The following is a 22400-nucleotide window of genomic DNA, read 5'->3' as shown; positions in this document are numbered from 1 at the left end:
TTACTAGAACAAGACGGCAAAGAAGAACGGAGAAGACAGCAAAGGAGAAGAAGAACAGCAGACGGAGAAGAGGAGGTCCGCTGGAGAAAAGGAGGTCTGCCGGAGAAGAAGACACGGCGTCGGAGACGCGAGAGAAAACGAGAGAGAAAAAAAAAATTAGGGTTTGTCTGGAGGCGGCTTGGTTTGAGTTTTGCTCAAACTGGCTTCGCTTTGTATATATAGAAATAAATTGCCTCGCAAATCCGTCGTAACTTTTTTGCGACAGAACCAATAGAATCGCTTCATTTTTGCGACAGAAATGCGAGGACCCTCGCAAAGTCCTCGCAAAATTATAATTAGGGTTTGTCTAGATTACTATGCGAGGGAATTGCGAGGACCCTCGCAAATGCCTCGCAAAATTAGGGTTACACAATTAGGGTTTCGCGGCTTATTCTGCAACAGAAGTGCGAGGACCCTCGCAAATTCCTCGCAAAATTAGAATTAGGGTTTGTCTGGATTACATTGCGAGGGAATTGCGAAGACCCTCGCAAATGCCTCGCAAAATTGGGGTTACATAATTAGGGTTTCGCGGCTTACTCTGCGAGGGAATTGCGAGGACCCTCGCAAATTCCTCGCAAACTTAGGGTTATACAATTAGGGTTTCGCGGCTTATTCTGCGAGGGAATTGCGAGGACCCTCGCAAATTCCTCGCAAAATTAGGGTTACACAATTAGGGTTTCGCGGCTTATTCTACGAGGGAGTTGCGAGCGGTTGTTGTAAATCCCTCACAAATCGCGACCACTTTGCAAGGAATGCTGGATTAGGGTCTGCGAGTGAATTGCGAGACATAGTCGTACGTCCCTTGCAAATTGCTATGGATTTGCTAGGATTATGTTTAAAAATAAAATAAAGATATTATGAAAATAATAACTTTAAAATGCAAAATTATTATTATAAACTTTAAAATTAGGAAATTATAACTTTCAATTTTTAAAATCATTTAATGAATTTATTCGTTTATTTATAATATATTTGGTAAAAACATTCACAGTAAACAACATATATATAATAACATTTATTATGATTCATTTTCTGAATCATTACAATCGTTTTCTGACTCAATGTCTTCATCAGATTCGTCGAATTCATCTGATCGTTCTTCTTCTTCAGAACCTTCATGAGTGATATCTTCGAATTCTCTGTTTTGTAGATCAACGTGGATAACATCTTCTTTTGTTATGTCTGGTATAGAAACTTCTCGGACACTATCTTGTTGCATAACAACATCATCAACTAGGCCGACTATACGACCTCGCGGATTAACTTTAATAACTGATAACCACACTTCACGCCGTGACCTCACACGCGGATAAGGTAGAAAGCTTACTAGCCCTGCTTGTTATGCTAGAATAAATGGTTCGAACTTGGCATAATTCTTGTTTGCATTGACATCGACCACGCCTAAGTTATTTACTCGTACCCCTCGACCTATCACCGGATCAAACCAATCACACTTGAAAAGGACGCATTTCAAATTCAAAAGTCTCGGATATTCGACTTCTAGAATTTGTTGTAGAATCCCATAAAACTCAGTTTCACCTTCCACATGGATTCCATAATTTGTAGTTGCCCTTCGACTTCCATATGGATACGTATGGAAAGTATAACCGCGAGTGAAGTACATCAGAGCAGTTGTGATCTTAGATCTTGGTTCTTGAACGAGCTCATGCAACCAAAGTGGTAATGGTTTGTTTCCACATCCGTTTGTAACCTACACAAAGAAAATGTTAAGTTTAATTATCATTTTTTATAAGTAAATAAGTAAACGAATTTTCCAATTATTCATATACTGACATAGTATTTTAACCATCCAGCAAAATCCCGATCTTTGTAAGTTTCATATTCTTTTTCTTCTAATCCAGGACATGCTTCACAGATTTGTGAATCAAATAACCTACAAATTAACGTAGATGCTTAGCTTCCTTAATTAGTATCTCAATAATTAATTATTAAATATAAAAAATTATGAATAAAACTGAATGACTTTATACCTCTCAAATTTTTGAATGTAATCAACATTTCGGAGTATGTAATTGTGAGCTGCTCGAGAAAGCGCATGGTCGTCCCACCAAACTTCTTTCAACTTCCCTGCCAGTCTTCCTATTTGAGAAAAAGTATCTGGAACATCAGGAATGTTATATGTATGTGCAACACCTCCATCGTCATAGCGTCGAGGACGAGTCTTTTTGGTTTTAACGCTTGGACTAAAGTAATACGACGTGAAGTGAGACGTTTCCTCGGTTAAACTTCCTGCGACTATCAACCTCTCAACTCTAGCCAGATTTTTTGCCTTTCCTTTAAGAGATTTCATGAATCGCTCAAAATGATACATCCATCTGAATTGTACTGGCCCACCAAGAGCAGCTTCATGTGGCAGATGAATTGGCAAATGTTCCATCACACCAAAAAAGGCAGGGGGAAATATTTTCTCTAAGTTACAGAGCAACACTGGGATATTCTTGTCTAATTGTTCTATGGTATCTGTTGTCAGTGTTCTTGTACATAGGTCCTTGAAAAATACTCTGATGCCTATCATGTATTTAATTAATGTAAGTTAATAATGACCAAGTTATAGTTGAGTAAAACAAAACATACAATATGTATATATATATTTATTTATTACCTGCAATTGCCTCATGAATATTTGCCGGTAGCAACTCTACTAATACAAATGGCAGTAATCGTTGCATGAATACATGACAATCATGACTTTTCATACCAGAAAACTTTTGGCTTTGCTCTATGCATCTTGAAAATTTTGACACATATCCATCTGGGAACTTCACTTCAGCAACAACCCACTCGAACAACGCCTTCTTTGCTTCATTAGACAAGCGGAATTTTGAAACTGGTACTCGTGTAACATGCAACTCAGGTCTGCTGCATATTTCCGCCAAGTCCAATCTTGATTTCAAACTATCTTTTGTTTTGCCCTGCACATTCAAAAGCGTATTCATGAAATTATCAAAAAAGTTTTTCTAGATGTGCATCACGTCAAGGTTATGGCGCAAGAGGAGATCCTTCCAATATGGGAGTTGCCAAAAGATACTTTGTTTGTGCCAATTGTGAGAACTTCCATATTCATCAGGCATATTCGCCGTGGTGTGCCAATTACCCCCACGTTTGCAGGTTTTCTGAGCACCATAATAATCAATCTGTTCAAACAAATCAGTTCCAGAAACATAAGATGGCGGAGGAAGACGAACTACTTTATTCTTCCTAAAAACTTTTTTGTTCCTCCGATACGGATGATGCAGGGAAAGAAACCGACGGTGACAATCAAACCAACATGGTTTTCTGCCTTTCTTTAGCTGAAACGCATCTGTACGACCCATACAGTAAGGACAAGATAATCTTCTATGCGTTGTCCACCCCGATAACATTCCATATGTCGGGAAGTCACTAATCGTCCACATTAGCACTGCCCGCATATTGAAATTTTGTTTGCTCGAGTAATCAAACGTATGAACACCTTCATACCACAACTTCTTGAGTTCATGAATCAGCGGTTGCAAGAAGACATCAAGCGCTCGTTTCGGATGCTTTGGCCCAGGCACTAAAATAGTTAAGAACAGAAATTTGCTTTACATACACATATCTGGAGGAAGATTGTATGGGGTCAAGATAACAGGCCAAAGAGAATATTGTCGCCCAGACAATCCGAATGGACTAAATCCATCTGTACATAAGCCAAGATACACATTCCTACACTCGTTAGCAAAGTCAGGATATACCGTTTGAAAGTGTTTCCACGCCTTTGCAACTGATGGGTGCGTTATTTCTCCTTCTGCAGTTGTATGTTGAGCATGCCATCTCATTTTCGCCGCAGTTCTTTCTGATTGATATAAGCGTTTCAATCTATCACTTATTGGCAAGTACCACATCCGTTTATATGGCACTCGCGTCCTTCTGCTAGTAGTCTGATATTTCGGCTTTCCGCAAAACCGACATTCCTGCAGATTTACATCATCTCCCCAGAAAATCATGCAATAGTCAATGCATACATCAATCATTTCTGATGGTAATCCAAGACTCGAAACCAACTTCTGTATTTCATAATAACTCTCAGCCGATATATTGTCCGATGACAAATATTCCTTAATTAATTCTGCCCATGAATCCATACAATTTTCACTTAAGTTATTATCAGCTTTAATAGTCATCATCCTAGATGCCAAAGATAACTTAGAATGCCCTTCTCTACATCCCTCGTAGATTGGTTGATTTGCAGCATCTAACATATCGTAAAAATGTTGAGCATCTACGTTGGGTTCTTCACTTATATTTTCAGGAAATGAAGCAATAGTTTCATGAAATGCATCTGTAACCATATTATGAAATCTATTTTCCTGATTATGCCCATAATCAAATTGATCAGGTACATGCTGACCATAATTCGCATCATTATTAAAATTACTAGGTTGCTCGACACCATAATTTGTATTACTAGTTTATGCGCTATCTCTACAACCCTCTCCATGACGTAACCAGACATAGTAGTTTGACATAAATCCTCTATTATAAAGATGCTTCTTGACTACATTAAATTCCAAATATATCTCATTGAGTCACTTACGACATGGACAGAATATTGTACCGTTCTCACGAGCAAATGGTTCGTTTGTCGCTTGATACATGAAACTGCGCAGTCCGTCATAATACTCTCTCGTCACCTCATCGGTCGCTTGATCTCTATGATTGTACATCCAACTTCGTAATGTGTAAATTTCATGTTCTCCACCCCAAGACATTATAATTTTTGAAAGAAGTTTTGTTTTTTGAAAATATTTTTTTTGTTTGTAAGTAAATGTTGTGATTTGAGTTATGATTTCTTAGACGTTACGTAGGCTATTTATAGATATCCAAAAATATATTGCGAGGGAACTGCAAGACTGTTTGCGACGGATTTGCTAGGAAAAAAGTTTTTTTGCTAGGAATTTGCGAGGGAATCCTACCTACCAACCAGTTCGGTAAGATAATTTAAAATGTGGTCACCTAACCCGCGAAGACTCGCAAATCCGTCGCGAAATTTGCTATAGAATAGTTGCGCGTCGCAAGTGCGTCGCAATCTGCAAGAGATTTCTGTTACTTGCAACTCCCTCGCAAATTTGCGACGTTTTTGCGAGGAATCATGGTTTCCACGCAATTTCCTCGCAAACGTCTCACAAATTTGCGAGAGAAATGTTCGTTGCAAATTTTGCGACGGAGTAGCGAGGTTGTTCTCTTTCATCGCAAACGTCTTGCAATTCTGTAGCAATTTGCGAGGGATATTTTCCATTGCAAATTTCCCTCGCAAATCGCATGTTTTCTTGTAGTAAGAGGTTGTTTGTTTGGGTTTTTGGATTTTGTAAATTAAAATGCAAATAAATGAACGATTAAACTTATATGATAAAAAGCATTGGGCCATAGGGTATTTCAGAGATCAATGATTAATGAAAATAATAAACAAGAAATTCAGCATAAAGAACAAGTTTAGATTAATTCTCTCTCAAGACATTAATCACTAAATTTGACTACTTAACTACTAAACTTTCATTTGTAATTTCCTAGTCAAATTCGCATTAGAATTAGGTTCATTAGGTTCACAACGCATTCTAACATCAACTCTCGTTGGCTAGAAATACATAGCTCAATTCACATTGGTTCTGGCATTCTATCGAACACTTTTTATGCATAGAAAAACCTAGAATCTAAAACAGGGTGATCAATCCTATTCTAGCATTAACAATATGTGAATTAAAAAACTTAAAGATCAAGAACTCCAAACAACAATCAAACCATGAATTCATTGAATCCCCTACTTAGAACCCTAAAACCCAATTGAGAGACTACTCACTCATAGCAAAATGAACAACACAAAGAGATATGAAAGAAATCATAATTCAAATTGAATAAATGAGATAAAGGTTCATAAATCTTCTCCAAAGTGTCAAAGTGTATGAATCTCTAATCCCAAATGTGCTTACAAAGGAAAGCTCTCAAAAAGTTGCAGAAAAAGAAGCGTAAAAGAAAACGTCGAAATAAAATTATGTTTCTGAGGTTATTATATCCAATTACAGAAAAAACAGATAAATCCGGTTAAGGAAAACCGGTCTGGTCGTCGAGAGGGTGGATCGATCGATCCCTCCCTGACGGATGGGTTTTGTTAGGTAGATGACTTCTGGATCGATCGATCCCCACCTGGGATCGATCGATCCTAGGTGATCGATCTAGAGTTCATGATCCCGGTTTCTCGATTCCATCGTCGTTTCTGGTCCAAATGAGCCTGATAAGTCCCGAAAGCATTCGCGTCCCGTTTAAACACCTAAAACCTGCAAATGACTCAAGACACAGCCGAAAAGACGCAAAAGACGGACTATGACACGACAAACGACTCAAAACTAAGGGACTTAAGACACCAAAAACGCAACATATCAACAGGGAAGGATGTTCCTTTTGGGTGGTCATTGGAGTGCGAGGAGAGTTTCGTAAGCCTGAAGGAGATGTTGACGAGTACACCAGTGTTAGCATTACAAGAGCATGGAGAGCCTTACATGGTGTATACTGATGCCTCGAGAGTTGGTTTGGGTTATGTTTTGATGTACTGTGGGAAGGTTATTACTCACGATTTGGAGATGGCTGCGATGATCTTTGCCTTGAAGATTTGGAGGTCTTATCTATGGCGAAAAAGTGCAGGTGTTCACGGATCATAAGAGTCTGAAGTATATGTTCACTCAGCAAGAGCTGAACCTGAGGCAGAGGCGATGGATGGAGCTGGTGGCTGATTATGGTCTGGAGATAGCCTACCATCCTGGTAAAGCTAATGTGGTTGCAGACGCGTTGAACCATAAGCGCGTGGGTGCGGCTCAAGGCAGAGTGTTGAGGCCTTGTTGAGTGAGATTAGTGCTTTGCGGTTGTGTGTTGTGGCACGGGAGCCATTGAGATTGGAGGTTGTGGGTCGAGCAGATCTTCTGAGTAGAGTTCGGTTTGCTCAAGAGAAGGATGAGGGGTTTATTGCGGCTTCTAAGGCAGACGGCTCTAAGTATCAGTTCGCAGCTAATGGTACTATCCTTGTGCATGCGCGAGTTTGTGTGCCTAAGGATGAGAAGTTGCGGCGGGAGATCTTGAGTGAGGTTCATGCGAGCATGTTTTCCATTCATCCAGGAGCGACTAAGATGTATCGAGACCTCAAGCGGTACTATCACTGGGTCGGGATGAAGAGGGATGTAGCTAACTCGATCGCAGAGTGCGATGTTTGCCAGTTAGTTAAGGCTGAGCATCAGTTGTCGGGTGCCCTGTTGCAGAGTTTACCCATTCCTGAGTAAAAGTGGGATTTTATCACGATGGATTTCGTAGTTGGGTTGCCTATGTCGCGGACCAAAGATGCTATTTGGGTGATCGTGGACCGTCTAACGAACTCAGCAGATTTTCAGGCCATCAGAAAAACCGATGGAGCGGCGGTGTTGGCTAAGAAATATGTGAGTGAGATCGTGAAGTTGCATGGAGTACCTGTGAGTATTGTGTCAGACAAGGATTCCAAGTTTACTTCTGCGTTTTGGAGAGCTTTTCAGGCAAAGATGGGCACTAAGGTGCAGATGAGAACGACTTATCATCCTCAGACAGATGAGAAATTTGAGAAGACTATCTAAACAATTGAGAATATGTTGCGGATGTGTATCTTGGATTGGGGAGGTCATTGAGCGGATAACTTGAGTCTGGTAGAGTTTGCTTATAACAACAACTATCAGGAGAGTATTGGGCTGGACGGGAGGCCATGTAGGACACCATTATGCTGGACCCAAGTGGGGGAGAGGAGCATATATGGTGCAAATTATGTTCATGAGACCACGGAGAGGATCCGAGTTCTTAAGCTGAACATGAAGGAAGCTCATGATCGACAGTGGAGCTATGCTGACAAGAGGAAGAGAGAGCTTGAGTTTGAGGTTGGGGACCGAGTGTATCTCAAGATGGAAATGTTGCGAGGTCCGAAGAGGTTTATCTTAGAGACTAAGTTGAGTCCGAGGTACATGGGTCCATTCAGGATTGTTGAGAGGGTGGGACCAATGACATACAAGTTAGAGTTGCTAGATGTTATGCGTGCGTTTCACAAGGTCTTTCATGTATAGATGCTGAGAAAGTGTCTTCACAAGGATGATGAGGTGTTGGCTAAGATTCCAGAGGATTTTCAGCCCAACATGACTTTGGAGGCGAGACAAGTAATGGTTCTCGAGAGGAGGATCAAGGAACTTCGGTGGAAGAAGATTCCTTTGATCAAAGTCATGTGGAACTGCGATGGTGTGACAAAGGAGACTTGGGAGCCAGAGGCGAGGATGAAGGCAACGTTCAAAAAGTGGTTCGAGAAGCATGTTGTTGCATGAGTTTGCCTATCCTTGGTTTCCAGTTTCAGTGTTGTTGAGTTTTTGAGCTTTTGAGTTATTGTTCTTATTTCTCTTTCATTTGTATTTTCCTTTGGAGTTGTAACGATCATGACCTTTGATGATTAATAAGATGAGTATTTTTTCTTGGATTTGACTTGAGTTGTAATATTTAAGAATGTGTTGTGCAGTTTCCAAAAATGGAAAGTTTCCGAGAAAGGACTTGCCTATTTTTGGAAAGTTTGAGTAAACAACCTAAAAGAGGATGTGTTTACGAGATGGCCAGGAGTTGGTCATAAGGATATTCCCGAGAAGATATGATGGACGGTGAGGCATAAAGGTGTCTTACGCGAATCCATGAGAGAGTCTGGAGATATGCTCGGAAGCGTTTAGTATTGTTTGCTCGAGGGACATGAGGGTCCCAACAACTTGTGAGGAGCAGGGTATGCTTCTGAGGTACCGGTAACTCGAGGGACTTGTGATATGTCTATAATTTGCATGATTTAGGCATTCATTCTTCACCACTTTGTCATTGTTTCATCCACATTTCATCTCATTAGGAGTCGTTTTAGTGTGTTTTACATACTTAGGACGATTGCATGTGCATGGCATATTTGGTTGTTTTCAGGTACTTTGTATGCTTTTGGAGTTCAAACAGAAGAAAAACAGAACATGAAGTCAGAATGCCCAATGACGCCTTCAGCAAAAGTACTCTATCGCAGCCTCGGAGCCCTGCCAGGGCAAATCACTCTATTGCAACCCCGGAGAAGCAAGCAGCTCAGTTTCACTCAATCGCGAAGCTGGAGGAATCACCCCATCGGAACCACTCGATCACCACTCGATCACCAGGAAGCCTATCTGCTCATTCTGCACTCAACCAGACAAGCTGAGAACAAAGAAGAGAAGAGAAGCCGAAGAAACCACTCGATCACCACCTCATGACATCCACTCGATCGCACTCGATCACAGGGTCACTGGACCATTCAATCTTGACTTCACTGCATCTCACTCGATCGCAAGACGGAGCCCCTGAAGCCCAGTTTGATCAATGACATACTCGATCACTAGGAAGCTCATTTCAGCCCGTCAGATGTCAATGACACATTCGGTCGCGGGGTCATGACGTGAAGATTCGCTTTATATTTAGTTTCCTTATTTGTTTCATTTTTCGCTTATATAAACTACCTCTTAGGGTTTTCCCTAGGGCATCCGCTATTATCCGTTTCTATCTCGCTTTTACATTTTCGCAACTTTGATAGCCGCAGTGTTTCTCCTGCGACTTTGTAGTTTCGCCTTCAAGTATTAGATATTCAGTTTTCGTTTAAGTCTTTCGTCATTTCTGTTATCATGTTTTCAATTGTTGCTTTGTTATTGTCTTTGATTATGTCTGAGTAGTGAACTGTATTTCTGAGGATGGGATAGAATAGTTGTGGTTTACTTGGTCGTTTTAGGTGGTTGAGTTTAGAATACTAGAATCCCTTCTGGATTAGTTGCGCTTATTGCTTATTTCACTGGCTAATGTGGAGTATGAGTCCAGATGTCCAGCGCTCAGAAGGCGTTTAATGGGCGTTGGATCCTATTAAATCCAGAGATATCTGACTCTACCCCAAGGGATTGGCTGTAGAGAGGGTATTGACTTTAACATGTTGATTCGATAATGCCTGCTTAGTTAGAGATCGCTAAAGGGATTTAGGTCAGTGTCTAGCTTTGCTTGAGGATTTCTATCACGGGAGTGAATTAATCTGTTGTTGAACTTGTTGTCTAGGGATAGCTTCTGTGAAGTTTTGTCAACCGCCTGAATAAATTAAGTAGACCACACTATTCGATTACCCCATCCTTAGGAATCTTTTATCCATTTGATTGCCTGTTATCATTTCTGCTTTGTCATTCACTTGCCTGTTATTGCCATTTCTGCTTTTAGTTTCATTTCATTTATGTCATTGCATACTAGGACTGTTAGAACCAACCAACTATCTGCTTGGCTTGACTTAGAGCTTTCTGATCATATCTCATCTGTTTGCATCACACCGGATTGGATTGACATCCTAAAATACTACAACGACAAGATAGTGTTTTAGGGATTAATTGAGAAAAATCCTACTATCAATTTGGCGCCGTTGCCAGTTTGGTGTTTGTTTGCTATATTTGAGATCATTAGAAACATTAAGATCAAGTTCGTTTTTGTTACACAAGTTACTAACATTGTGCCTTTTCTGTCTTTGTGTTTCAGGTACCTTGCAACCCGCTTTCCAGACGCATCTGTGATTTGTCTGTTATAGCCCGGCTGCTATCTGTTGCATGCATACACGGTCACAAGGAAATCAGAACCTTCTATTCAACGATAACATCGACCGTATTGCTCGCCAACTAAGAGAACAGACAGAAACCGACACAATGGCTGACGTTGTAGATGAGCAAGAGCAACCTACCAACATTGGAGCTGGTGACTTCCCTCACAACCATAACCAGTGTCATGGAATTGTTCCACCTCCAGTACAGAACAACAACTTTGAGATCAAAAGCGGTCTCATTGCTCTTCCATGGACGTTCAGGATGTTTAGAGACAAACTAAGTCGAATGCAAAAGGAGGTTCAACCCCAGCTCAACCATGACACGATTTCAAGAAAGGAGATCACTTGGGATTGGTCAGAAGAGAAAGACTATCCTCCAGAGGAGGAAGCAGCCTACTATGAGGAAAGAAGAATTGAGTACTCAGCTGTGCAACTGTCAAGGGAGGATGCTGAGTATGATGATGATATCAGTGAAGAGGAGGACTTCTCAAGTTCCCTCTGTCACATTTTCTCCACTTGATTAGTGTGAGGAGTCAAGCTAGAGACTTTAAACAAGCTCACTTGGGAGGAAGTCCCATGACTATCCCTGTATATACTTTTTATTTATTTGTTACTTTTGATTCGTTTTGGTTGTGTCTTTGAATCTCAGGAAATGAATAACAGCTGGAGTAATCAACAAGGATGTGATCGAGTGTTAAAATGAAAAATTTCCAAAATTTTTACAAATACTCGATCACAACATAGGAGTGAAAGCTCAGCAGTGCGATCTAGCAGATTCGGGATAACAATTTTCTACTAGATCGCAAGGAGGAGTGAAAGTGTCCACAAAACGTCAATGTCAAACCTTAGTCCCATTAAGCCTACTGGATTTCAATTTCCACCGAAACTCCAAAAAGCACATGTTGTGTCCACTTGTAGCCCATGACACGAAATTAAAGGATCAATAGCCCATACTCGATCACAAGGCGCGTGACCTGAAGGAACCCCATCCTGCCGACATAAAGCACCATGCTTTGTCACCTTATCACTTTGCCGACATCATAACGGGCATTGCATCCTATCCGTCCGTTTAAAAGCAACACACCTCCTCCACTCATTCAAATCGCGAAGGGAGATAAGTGTCACTACTCTTCACTTTTCTTCATCACTTGAGATTTCAAAACATCTCTCTTGTTTATTTCTCTACTTCACTACCAAAAACGCTCTCAGAAACTACTCTATCGCAACCCTGTCTCTCATTTGCTTGCTTCACTCGATCGCGACCTGAGCTCTCACTATCAAATTCTACTCGATCACAACTCTATATCAACAAGAAGTCATTTCTTTCATTGTCTTTGTTTGTTTCTCACTAACCTACTGAGCTTTAGTTGTGAGTTTCAAATCGATTTCAGCTTCAAGATGAGTTCACACAGCTACGAATCATCTATGGATGCTGACTACAGTGTTGATGATGCTGAATCTTGGTCAACTAGGCTAGAGAGAGAAGCAGATGAGTATAGGCGATTTGTAGAGGAAACAGAGCGAGCAGTCGCCAATGACAGGAGAAGAGAAGAGATAGCCAGAGGGAAGAGGTCAATGAGCTAATAGTGACGGAAAATTATGAGCTAATTGATGAAGAGATAGAAGATGATGCGGAGTACATTCCGGAGCAAACCCGCAAGACCACCAAGTCCCTAATGAAAGAAGACAAGCTGACCCCGGGAGACTACTACAAGGCTCTCAAAAGAAATCCGTTTTGGGAAACAAGATATCCTCACCCGGAGACAATGGCGGAGTTAGGCATCTTGGAAGACGTTCAACTCTTGTTCGAGAAATGCCACATGATAACACTCATGTCTCATCCCTATCCTACCTATGAGGATGAGACACTTCAATTCCTTTCATCACTTCAAGTGGAATTGTTTGAGGGGTTGTCAGCTGCTGAGTTAAGAGAAGAAGGGCTTGGTTACTTAAGCTTCACCATCGACGACCGCGACTATATCATGGCGATCAAGACGCTGAAATCCATGTTTGGGTTTCCCAGTGGCACGGGAATGAAACCGAAGTTTGCCCGAGAGGAATTGAAATCTTTGTGGAACACGATCGGAGACACCACCAGCTTTAACTCCGCAAGATCCAAGAGTAACTCCATTTGCAATCCCGCCATTCGCTATTTCCAGAGAGCCATGGCCAATGTCCCTTATGCTAGGGAGATATCCGCCACTGTGACGAACCAAGACATGGAGACGTTAGACCTGGCGCTGCTAAGTTTTCTCCGTTACACCAACGACGGGAAAACGATGAAGGGAGATACCAATGACACACCTCCGTCAATGTATCTCCTCAATCACTTATGCAGCTACAGAGGGTGGACGATGGCCAATGACAAGAAGAACGCGAAAGGAGCCCTTTGCATTGGAGGAGTGGTCACACCAATTCTCCTATCGTGCGACGTCCCGCTGCGACCGGATCCAATCCAACCACGTTGGATGGATATCGCCCATCTCAAGCTTGCTCATGTGATCGAGCATAAGGTCTATGACGGGAGGTACGCTTTCAAGTTTGATCACCCGTCAACAGGCGAAGCAACTATTCTTCTCCCATTCAATGAAATGACAACCATCACAGTGAGAGATAACATCGACTTCTCGCCACCACAAGAAATCCTCCATGCTGTGATTGGAGGATCCGCGTCCCGGAATGCTAAAGAAGTAGAAGGTTAGAGTGACAATGAGGAGACCAATTGGGAGAACTATGACACGAGCCGCTACCACTTTGAAGAACACAAGCCCCCTTCACGAGAAAGCAAGAGTCTCGCTGAAGCACACCGGAAGCTCAGTCTAACCCAAAGGTGGTGCAAGTTTCAAGACAAGATCATCCATAAGTGTGTCAAGGCCATTGACAACATGCAGAAGGCAATCAGTTGCACCACATCCACTAGTGCGATCACCAGAGACAACCCGCCAGAAGACATGCCATCCAGGCGTCATGACATTGCCCCGCCAAGCCAATCTGCTTATCAACAGAGAGAACGCGCTGTCCCGCAAGAACCCGCACGACACTCGTCTCACGAGGTCAGGGAGCACAAGAGGCGGAAGAGCGCTAGGATGGTTCGATCATCAAGCAAGGGTCAGATAATGTTGGGGTGGAGAACACGTGAGCGTCGTGCTGAACAACCTGCTGGGGTTGCAATCGAGCACAATGACGAGGAGATGGCGGAGCCACATCAAGAACCGGTCATGCCAGCTGAGTACACTCAAGCAGATATGGATGACAACATCTCCAGGACATTCTACTGAGGTAACACACCAAAACCCTTTGTAAATATCGCTTTTGTTTTTGTTTCTGTGTTTATCTTGAATTCTTTCACAAATTTTGATTACACAAGGGACTGTGTAATTTAAGTTTGGGGGAGGGTTCAAGACATATTTGACTTGTTTTTTGTGAATATCATTTGAGTCTGCATATCATCTAAGTCATAGAAAAAAACAAAAAAAAATTGAATTTTTTTGAAAATGAATTCCACAAAAACAGAGTGATCATTTAGTTGCATTACATTTAGAATCGAGTCTAGAGTGTTTCATATAGGATTGTTGCATATGCATAGGGGATAATGAGGAAATAGCCTTGTAAGCATGATGATTCACTAAAATGAGTAATTAGTTCTCTGAGGCATTTGAATGACTTTGAAGTAAAACCGCACCATGTTCTATAGAAACCACTCGATGTATGTCATGACACCTTTCCCTGTCAATTTGAACTTGAATTTGACTTATAATTATCATGTTTGCATCGTTTTTGAACTCGTGGATAGAATACATATTTGGATTTTCTTTCACTTGTTCACCACTCTTGTTAATCCAAGTAGCTGCTTCTATTATTGGAGTAGTTTCCCCACCCTTAACCAACCCTTCTTTCAAGCCATGTTATTTTGTGAGAGCATGTGAGGCCTATTTTCAGGATTGAGCTTGGTAGAACGTGTTAGGTTTGAGCCGACAAGAGTAGTATCTCATGTAGTTCCAATCCGCGTTTTCGGACTTGGTAGGACTAGGTGGGAACTTATTTGGGGATTGAGATTGAGTGTGAAAAGAAAAAGAAAGAAAAAAAAATGGGTTAGAGTCTTTAGGAGAAGGAAGCTGAAAATCTTATTGTGGTCTAGCGAATGTTTGGGAAGCATAGAATTGTTAAGATATGCTCTAAAAAAAATAGATGGCAACAAAAACAGAAAAAGAAAAAAAATGATAAGAGCCATAAGAGTTTAAGAAAAACCCAATTCACTAGACTAGACTCATAGAGTTTAAGAAAAGCTTCTCCTTAAGAACAAGAGCCAAAGAAAAGAAAAGGAAACATTGATCCAAGAAAAAATCGAAACATGCCTTTAGTGCAAAAGGGTAGACTTAAGATCATCATTGGGTTTAGAGATAGGACCATCTACTTGTTATTCACGGTTTATGTCATTGGGTAGATGGGGTGCTATTCTTGTATGCATAGGTTGGCACTTACCTTTAGCATTCTTCTAAAGCTCAGTCCTTTTTCATTGAGAGTTCCCTGCTATTAAAATCTGAACCACTAAAAAGGGACCATCTTTGTCTCATAACCTGTCATTAGCCAAATGAGTTCACTAGCGATGCATATCTTGATTCATGTTTTTGAACTTAATGAATGTTAAAGGGATTGGTTGATCTTGACGCATTGTGCATTTCAGTGTAGGTTTAGATCATAACAGAGCATGACTAAAGTTTTTGAGTAGAAGTCGATCACCTCGCATCTTAGAACTGATAGCTGGTACATTGATCTTAATTGTCATATCTCATGCTTTGGTTCTGAATCCCCAACTTCAAACCTCTCTTTCCGCTTATGTCTTCTTGTTTGCTTGAGGGCAAGGAAAGACTAAGTTCGAGGGACTTGATATGTCTATAATTTGCATGATTTAGGCATTCATTCTTCACCACTTTGTCATTGTTTCATCCACATTTCATCTCATTAGGAGTCGTTTTAGTGTGTTTTACATACTTAGGACGATTGCATGTGCATGGCATATTTGGTTGTTTTCAGGTACTTTGGATGCTTTTGGAGTTCAAACAGAGGAAAAACAGAACATGAAGCCAGAATGCCCAATGACGCCTTCAGCAAAAGTACTCTATCGCAGCCTCGGAGCCCTGCCAGGGCAAATCACTCTATCGCAACCCCGGAGAAGCAAGCACCTAAGTTTCACTCAATCGCGAAGCCGGAGGAATCACCCCATCGGAACCACTCGATCACCACTCGATCACCAGGAAGCCTATCTGCTCATTCTGCACTCAACCAGACAAGCTGAGAACAAAGAAGAGAAGAGAAGCCGAAGAAACCACTCGATCACCACCTCATGACATCCACTCGATCGCACTCGATCACAGGGTCACTGGACCATTCAATCTTGACTTCACTGCATCTCACTCGATCGCAAGACGGAGCCCCTGAAGCCCAGTTTGATCAATGACATACTCGATCACTAGGAAGCTCATTTCAGCCCGTCAGATGTCAATGACACATTCGGTCGCGGGGTCATGACGTTAAGATTCGCTTTATATTTAGTTTCTTTATTTGTTTCATTTTTCGCTTATATAAACTACCTCTTAGGGTTTTCCCTAGGGCATCCGCTATTATCCGTTGTTATCTCGCTTTTACATTTTTGCAACTTTGATAGCCGCAGTGTTTCTCCTGCGACTTTGTAGTTTCGCCTTCAAGTATTTGATATTCAGTTTTCGTTTAAGTCTTTCGTCATTTCTGTTATCATGTTTTCAATTGTTGCTTTGTTATTGTCTTTGATTATGTCTGAGTAGTGAATTGTATTTCTGAGGATGGGATAGAATAGTTGTGGTTTACTTGGTGGTTGAGTTTAGAATACTAGAATCCCTTCTGGATTAGTTGCGCTTATTGCTTATTTCACTGGCTAATGTGGAGTATGAGTCCAGATGTCCAGCGCTCAGAAGGCGTTTAATGGGCGTTGGATCCTATTAATTCCAGAGATATCTGACTCTACCCCAAGGGATTGGCTGTAGAGAGGGTATTGACTTTAACATGTTGATTCGATAATGCCTGCTTAGTTAGAGATCGCTAAAGGGATTTAGGTCAGTGTCTAGCTTTGCTTGAGGATTTCTATCACGGGAGTGAATTAATCTGTTGTTGAACTTGTTGTCTAGGGATAGCTTCTGTGAAGTTTTGTCAACCGCCTGAATAAATTAAGTAGACCACACTATTCGATTACCCCATCCTTAGGAATCGTTTATCCATTTGATTGCCTGTTATCATTTCTGCTTTGTCATTCACTTGCTTGCTATTGCCATTTCTGCTTTTAGTTTTATTTCATTTCTGTCATTGCATACTAGGACTGTTAGAACCAACCAACTATCTGCTTGGCTTGACTTAGAGCTTTTTGATCATATCTCATATGTTTGCATCACACCGGATTGGATTGACATCCTAAAATACTACAACAACAAGATAGTGTTTTAGGGATTAATTGAGTAAAAATCCTACTATCAACTTGGCGTCTTTAGAGTGCGAGGGGTACAGTGGCTTCGGGTGACGATCCGAGAGCGCACTTAGGGTGACGACCCGAGAGCGAGTTTTGAGGAATTGTTTTCTCCAAGTGTCGTAACTCGATGACTTTGTGGCTGAGAGTGAGCTAGCACAACTCAGGGTTTGAATTTGAATGGGGAAGATAATACGTGTGATACCATAGGCCGAGGCCTGAGAGTGATGGTTTATGCTCGAAGTTTGCGGTCTGAGAGTGGAGAGTGAGTTGTGAGCAACAATGACTAGTAAATCATGACTATATCGACTGGATAGAGAGACCTAGAGGGGTTCGGGTTGGAGGGAGTGCGGACTGTAATGACGGTTGCACGAATTTCTTTGGAGTGGAAAGGTGAAGCTAGATTCGAGAACGAACCTATGTTAGTGGGGGCGAATTGTAACTCCCGTGACCGGAAAATCGGTTAGGTTTTGTATTTAAATCGCCCGGTTTAATCGGTTGGGTTAATGGAAACCCTAGAGTGTGCCTATAAAAAAGGAAACTCGAAATTAGGGCTTTAGTTAGTCACTTTTCGTTTTGTAAAAGAGAACAAGAGAGAGAAGGAGAAGGACCAGAATCGTTAGGGTTTGAGGGGAAATAGTTTCGACATATCACATAGTTGTCAAAGGTAACAAAATTTGATAGAGTTATTTCTATTTTACAGAAGTGGATTTAGATTTAAATTCGTTGAGTTATTCGCAGTTTTGTGAGACACGATTTCTCAGACGCGAATAAGGACTAGCAGAGATTGTAACTGAGATCGTGGTCTCGTCTGGTTTCTGATCGACACGAGATTATGTGGCAAGCTTTGTAACGTCTAAGGCTAGCATTTCACCGGAGGGATTTGATAGTTAACGGTTGCTTTTATATTTTAGGATTTCGTCTTTGAGACTGTTTATTTTTTATTTTTGTGTCCAGTTAGCTTCAAGGTTACTTTTGGTTGTGTGACTTGTTGTAGGACGTATCTGGACTGTTTCAGACGCAAGGAGAGTCTCTCCTAGTTATAATTGATGTTAGAATCAACTTGTTAAGGTGAATGCGTGATCATGAGCTTATCTGAGCGATTGGGTTGTATGACTTGTTTTGTATGATGATATGTAGGTGTGGTGATATGTGTTTTTGGATGAATTGGTCAATTACTGGTTTGTTTTGTGTTGTATTTGTGATTATACCCTTTTATTTGCTTGTGTGTATAGCTCGTAGATAGGAGGATCGCCTCACTAAGTATTTGTGATAATACTTACGCATCTCCTTCTTTTTGGTGCAGGTAAAGATAAAGTGTGATCGTAAAATCATGGCAAGCAAGAGATGATGATCTAGGAACTCGTTTGGTTGTGCTCTATTTTTTTATTATGGTTATTGGAATCCTGTTAGGTTTGTGTTAGGATTGTTAGTCATTCTTGGTTATGTTGGTCGAATAATTTATTTATTCATAAAATAGTATTTTTAACTTGCAATTTAATGTTGTTTTATTGGTTGGTTTAAGTAAATATGAGAATATTAATTATGATTTCTTTTAAAAATGAAGCGGATTGTTTCGATAACCTACGATACAATGTGGGTTTTAACCTAATATATATAAAAATGGAAAAAATAGAAAAAACCAACTTTCAATTTGTAGACGTTTAAATAGCATACTCGTCATAAGTAAATCATTTAATCATGAAGTCAGCGAATTGTTAGGAATTTAATGACATTTTTAAAATTTAAAGATTTAAACGTCCTTAATTTAAAGTCGAAGCTTTATTGATTTGTAAAATCGTTTTTAAGACTGTAGAAACTTTTAAAATACAAATATAGCATTTAAAGGTTCACTATTTGTTAAATTTCTCATGTTTTATTTTGTTAAAATTAAAGTACTCAAACCCTTTGTTTTTATTAGAATCATTTTGTATTTCTGAAGTATTATTTGTGGTTAAAATGGTCTCTTAAATTACTATGCTTTAGTATTGAAATATTATATTTATGCATTTCAAAAACTTATTGTCTGCATTCTTTTTTTTGTCATGTTATTACATTATTACTAGTGATATTTAATCTAATCATCTTATGATGATATTTAACTAATTGTAACATATGCAATTATGATGAACAGCTTTTCCAAACAATGGTTTCACGCGTAGCTTTCCTTGACACACTTGGACCTTCAACGGAAGGTCATGCATGTACGACATCCATGTGATGGACATGCTCTTCATGCGCACTCTGGACCTCCGATAAGGTTTGCACCATTAATATGAAAGAAACTGCTTTGTTTTCTGGGACTTGAAGTCCAAACCTAGGTGTAGAAATATTAATAAATTTTTGGTTACCTATTTAAACAAATGGACCTCCACTATATCTGCTTACTTTTTAGTTAAAAATTTAAATAAAAAATAATCCTAATAAAATGAAATAGAGTTAATCCCCTGTTTAACTCGAAAATGTATAGGATGATTGTAACTTTGTAAGTAAGTAAGTAAAATTAATTAGAACCGAAACTTTTTTTTAGAATAAGAGACAAATCTTACCATCCATTAAAGATTTAATCAATACTAATGGAATTATGGGACAAGAAAAATGATATACGAATACAATCACTAACTTTCTTTATACATAATAACAGCTAAAAATTTGGATGTCTGTTAACAACCACACCCTGTATTATATTTTTGATCAAAACCTATATGGAATCATCGAAACTGAAATGAAAGATACCAAAAGTCAAAAACTACCACAGAGAATATATGTATGAATTGGAACATGGGATTGGTGCCCTATTTACTCTTCATTTCCGAGGCCCAAGCATTAATATATGAGAAATGGTCTCTGATATTTTAATTTTTGGACTTTATCTAAAATATGTTTTTAAACGGATGAAGTACGAAAAATAAAACTGAATATAATTAACTAGTGTTTGCTTAATTATACACTACTGATATGATTATAATTAATGAAAGTATATATTACAACGTAAATTGATTTATATGTAAAGAAGAAAAATATATAAAAAAACTTATTAGGCGGATGAAAGCTAAACATTTTATTATATATAGTTTCCTTAATTTGAAAATTTGTAATGGTACAAGTATAGTAAAGGAATGTAGAAACTTGTGATAATTATAAAACCGATGTGCCGGTTGATAGATCATTGGATTAGTTTTGTCATTGTATTATTTGTATAGTTAACGTTGAATATATGTTCCTAAAAAAAACAAAATGCGTTCCTAATATACTCGTTGGAAAGAGCTATTAGATGCCCCTATAACAATATAGCGTAGGCTCATATTAATTAAGGGAAAAACTCAAAAAAAAACTTCAACTAATTTTTATTTGGACGTTAATATTCAATTATTTTTGTTTGGAAGAAAAATACACGAAGTAATAACAGTGTGCAATTTAATATTCAAAATATTAAATGTTGTTATTTTCACACTCACATCTGACAACAAAAATAAAATTCCAAATTTACCCTTACCTTCTCAATTAACTATTAATTATTAGATGATATGAAATTAATTTTATAATTATGGATAAAAATTAATTCTATTAATATTTATTTTATGGTGTCTAAAAATAAAATATTTTATTTTATTAATAACCTATGATACAACGTGGGTTTTAACCTAATATATATAAAAATAGAAAAAATAGAAAAAGCCAACTTTCAAATTGTAGACGTTTTAATAGCATACTCGTTATAAGTTAACCATTTAATCATGAAGTCAGCGAATTGTTAGGCTATTAATGATATTTTGAAAAGTTGAAGATTTAAACGTCCTTAATTTAAAAGTCGAAGCTTTATTGATTAGTAACATCGTTTTTAAGACTATAAATACTTTTAAAATACAAATAGAGCATTTAAAGCTTCACTCTTTGTTAAATTTCTCTTGTTTTATTTCGTCAACACTAAAGTACTCTAATCCTCTATTTTTATTGGAACCATTTTGTAATTCTGAAGTATTATTTGTTGTTAAAATGGACTCTTGAATTACTCTGCTTTAGTATGAAATATTTTATTTATGCATTTCAAAAGCTTATTGTCTGCATTCTTTTTTGTCATGTTATTACATTATTACTAGTGATATTTAATCTAATCATCTTATGATGATATTTAACTAATTGTAACATATGCAATTATGATGAACAGCTTTTCCAAACAATGGTTTCACGCGTAGCTTTCCTTGACACACTTGGACCTTTAACGGAAGGTCATGCATGTACGACATCCATGTGATGGACATGCTCTTCATGCGCACTCTGGACCTCCGATAAGGTTTGCACCATTAATATGAAAGAAACTGCTTTGTTTTCTGGGACTTGAAGTCCAAACCTAGGTGTAGAAATATTAATAAATTTTTGGTTACCTATTTAAACAAATGGACCTCCACTATATCTGCTTACTTTTTAGTTAAAAATTTAAATAAAAAATAATCCTAATAAAATGAAATAGAGTTAATCCCCTGTTTAACTCGAAAATGTATAGGATGATTGTAACTTTGTAAGTAAGTAAGTAAAATTAATTAGAACCGAAACTTTTTTTTAGAATAAGAGACAAATCTTACCATCCATTAAAGATTTAATCAATACTAATGGAATTATGGGACAAGAAAAATGATATACGAATACAATCACTAACTTTCTTTATACATAATAACAACTAAAAATTTGGATGTCTGTTAACAACCACACCCTGTATTATATTTTTGATCAAAACCTATATGGAATCATCAAAACTGAAATGAAAGATACCAAAAGTCAAAAACTTCCACAGAGAATATATGTATGAATTGGAACATGGGATTGGTGCCCTATTTACTCTTCATTTCCGAGGCCCAAGCATTAATATATGAGAAATGGTCTCTGATATTTTAATTTTTGGACTTTATCTAAAATATGTTTTTAAACGGATGAAGTACAAAAAATAAAACTGAATATAATTAACTAGTGTTTGCTTAATTATACACTGCTGATATGATTATAATTAATGAACGTATATATTACAACGTAAATTGATTTATATGTAAAGAAGAAAAATATAAAAAAAACTTATTAGGCGGATGAAAGCTAAACATTTTATTATATATAGTTTCCTTAATTTGAAAATTTGTAATGGTACAAGTATAGTAAAGGAATGTAGAAACTTGTGATAATTATAAAACCGATGTGCCGGTTGATAGATCATTGGATTAGTTTTGTCATTGT

The 22400-nt window shown here is 38.7% G+C and overlaps 4 pseudogenes across 4 annotated transcripts; 3 read left to right on the top strand and 1 right to left on the bottom strand.

Moving 5' to 3' along the window:
• Positions 1–1084: 1084 nt before the first annotated feature.
• Positions 1085–4806, bottom strand: AT3G32226 (annotated as a pseudogene; the record flags this gene model as incomplete). The annotated part of the gene is made up of 1 exon: positions 1085–4806.
• A 1621-nt stretch (positions 4807–6427) lies between these two features.
• On the top strand, positions 6428–8438 carry AT3G32223 (annotated as a pseudogene; the record flags this gene model as incomplete). The annotated part of the gene is made up of 1 exon: positions 6428–8438.
• Positions 8439–10691: 2253 nt separating this feature from the next.
• Positions 10692–11204, top strand: AT3G32220 (annotated as a pseudogene; the record flags this gene model as incomplete). The annotated part of the gene is made up of 1 exon: positions 10692–11204.
• A 905-nt stretch (positions 11205–12109) lies between these two features.
• On the top strand, positions 12110–13962 carry AT3G32210 (annotated as a pseudogene; the record flags this gene model as incomplete). Its single annotated transcript has 3 exons — positions 12110–12211; positions 12256–13381; positions 13532–13962.
• Positions 13963–22400: the final 8438 nt, after the last annotated feature.

Source organism: Arabidopsis thaliana, chromosome 3 (assembly GCF_000001735.4).
Source record: "Arabidopsis thaliana chromosome 3, partial sequence".
Taxonomy (NCBI): Eukaryota; Viridiplantae; Streptophyta; class Magnoliopsida; order Brassicales; family Brassicaceae; genus Arabidopsis; species Arabidopsis thaliana.
The sequence above is the reverse complement of the archived record's forward strand: the minus strand, read 5'-3'. Positions and strand labels throughout refer to the sequence as shown.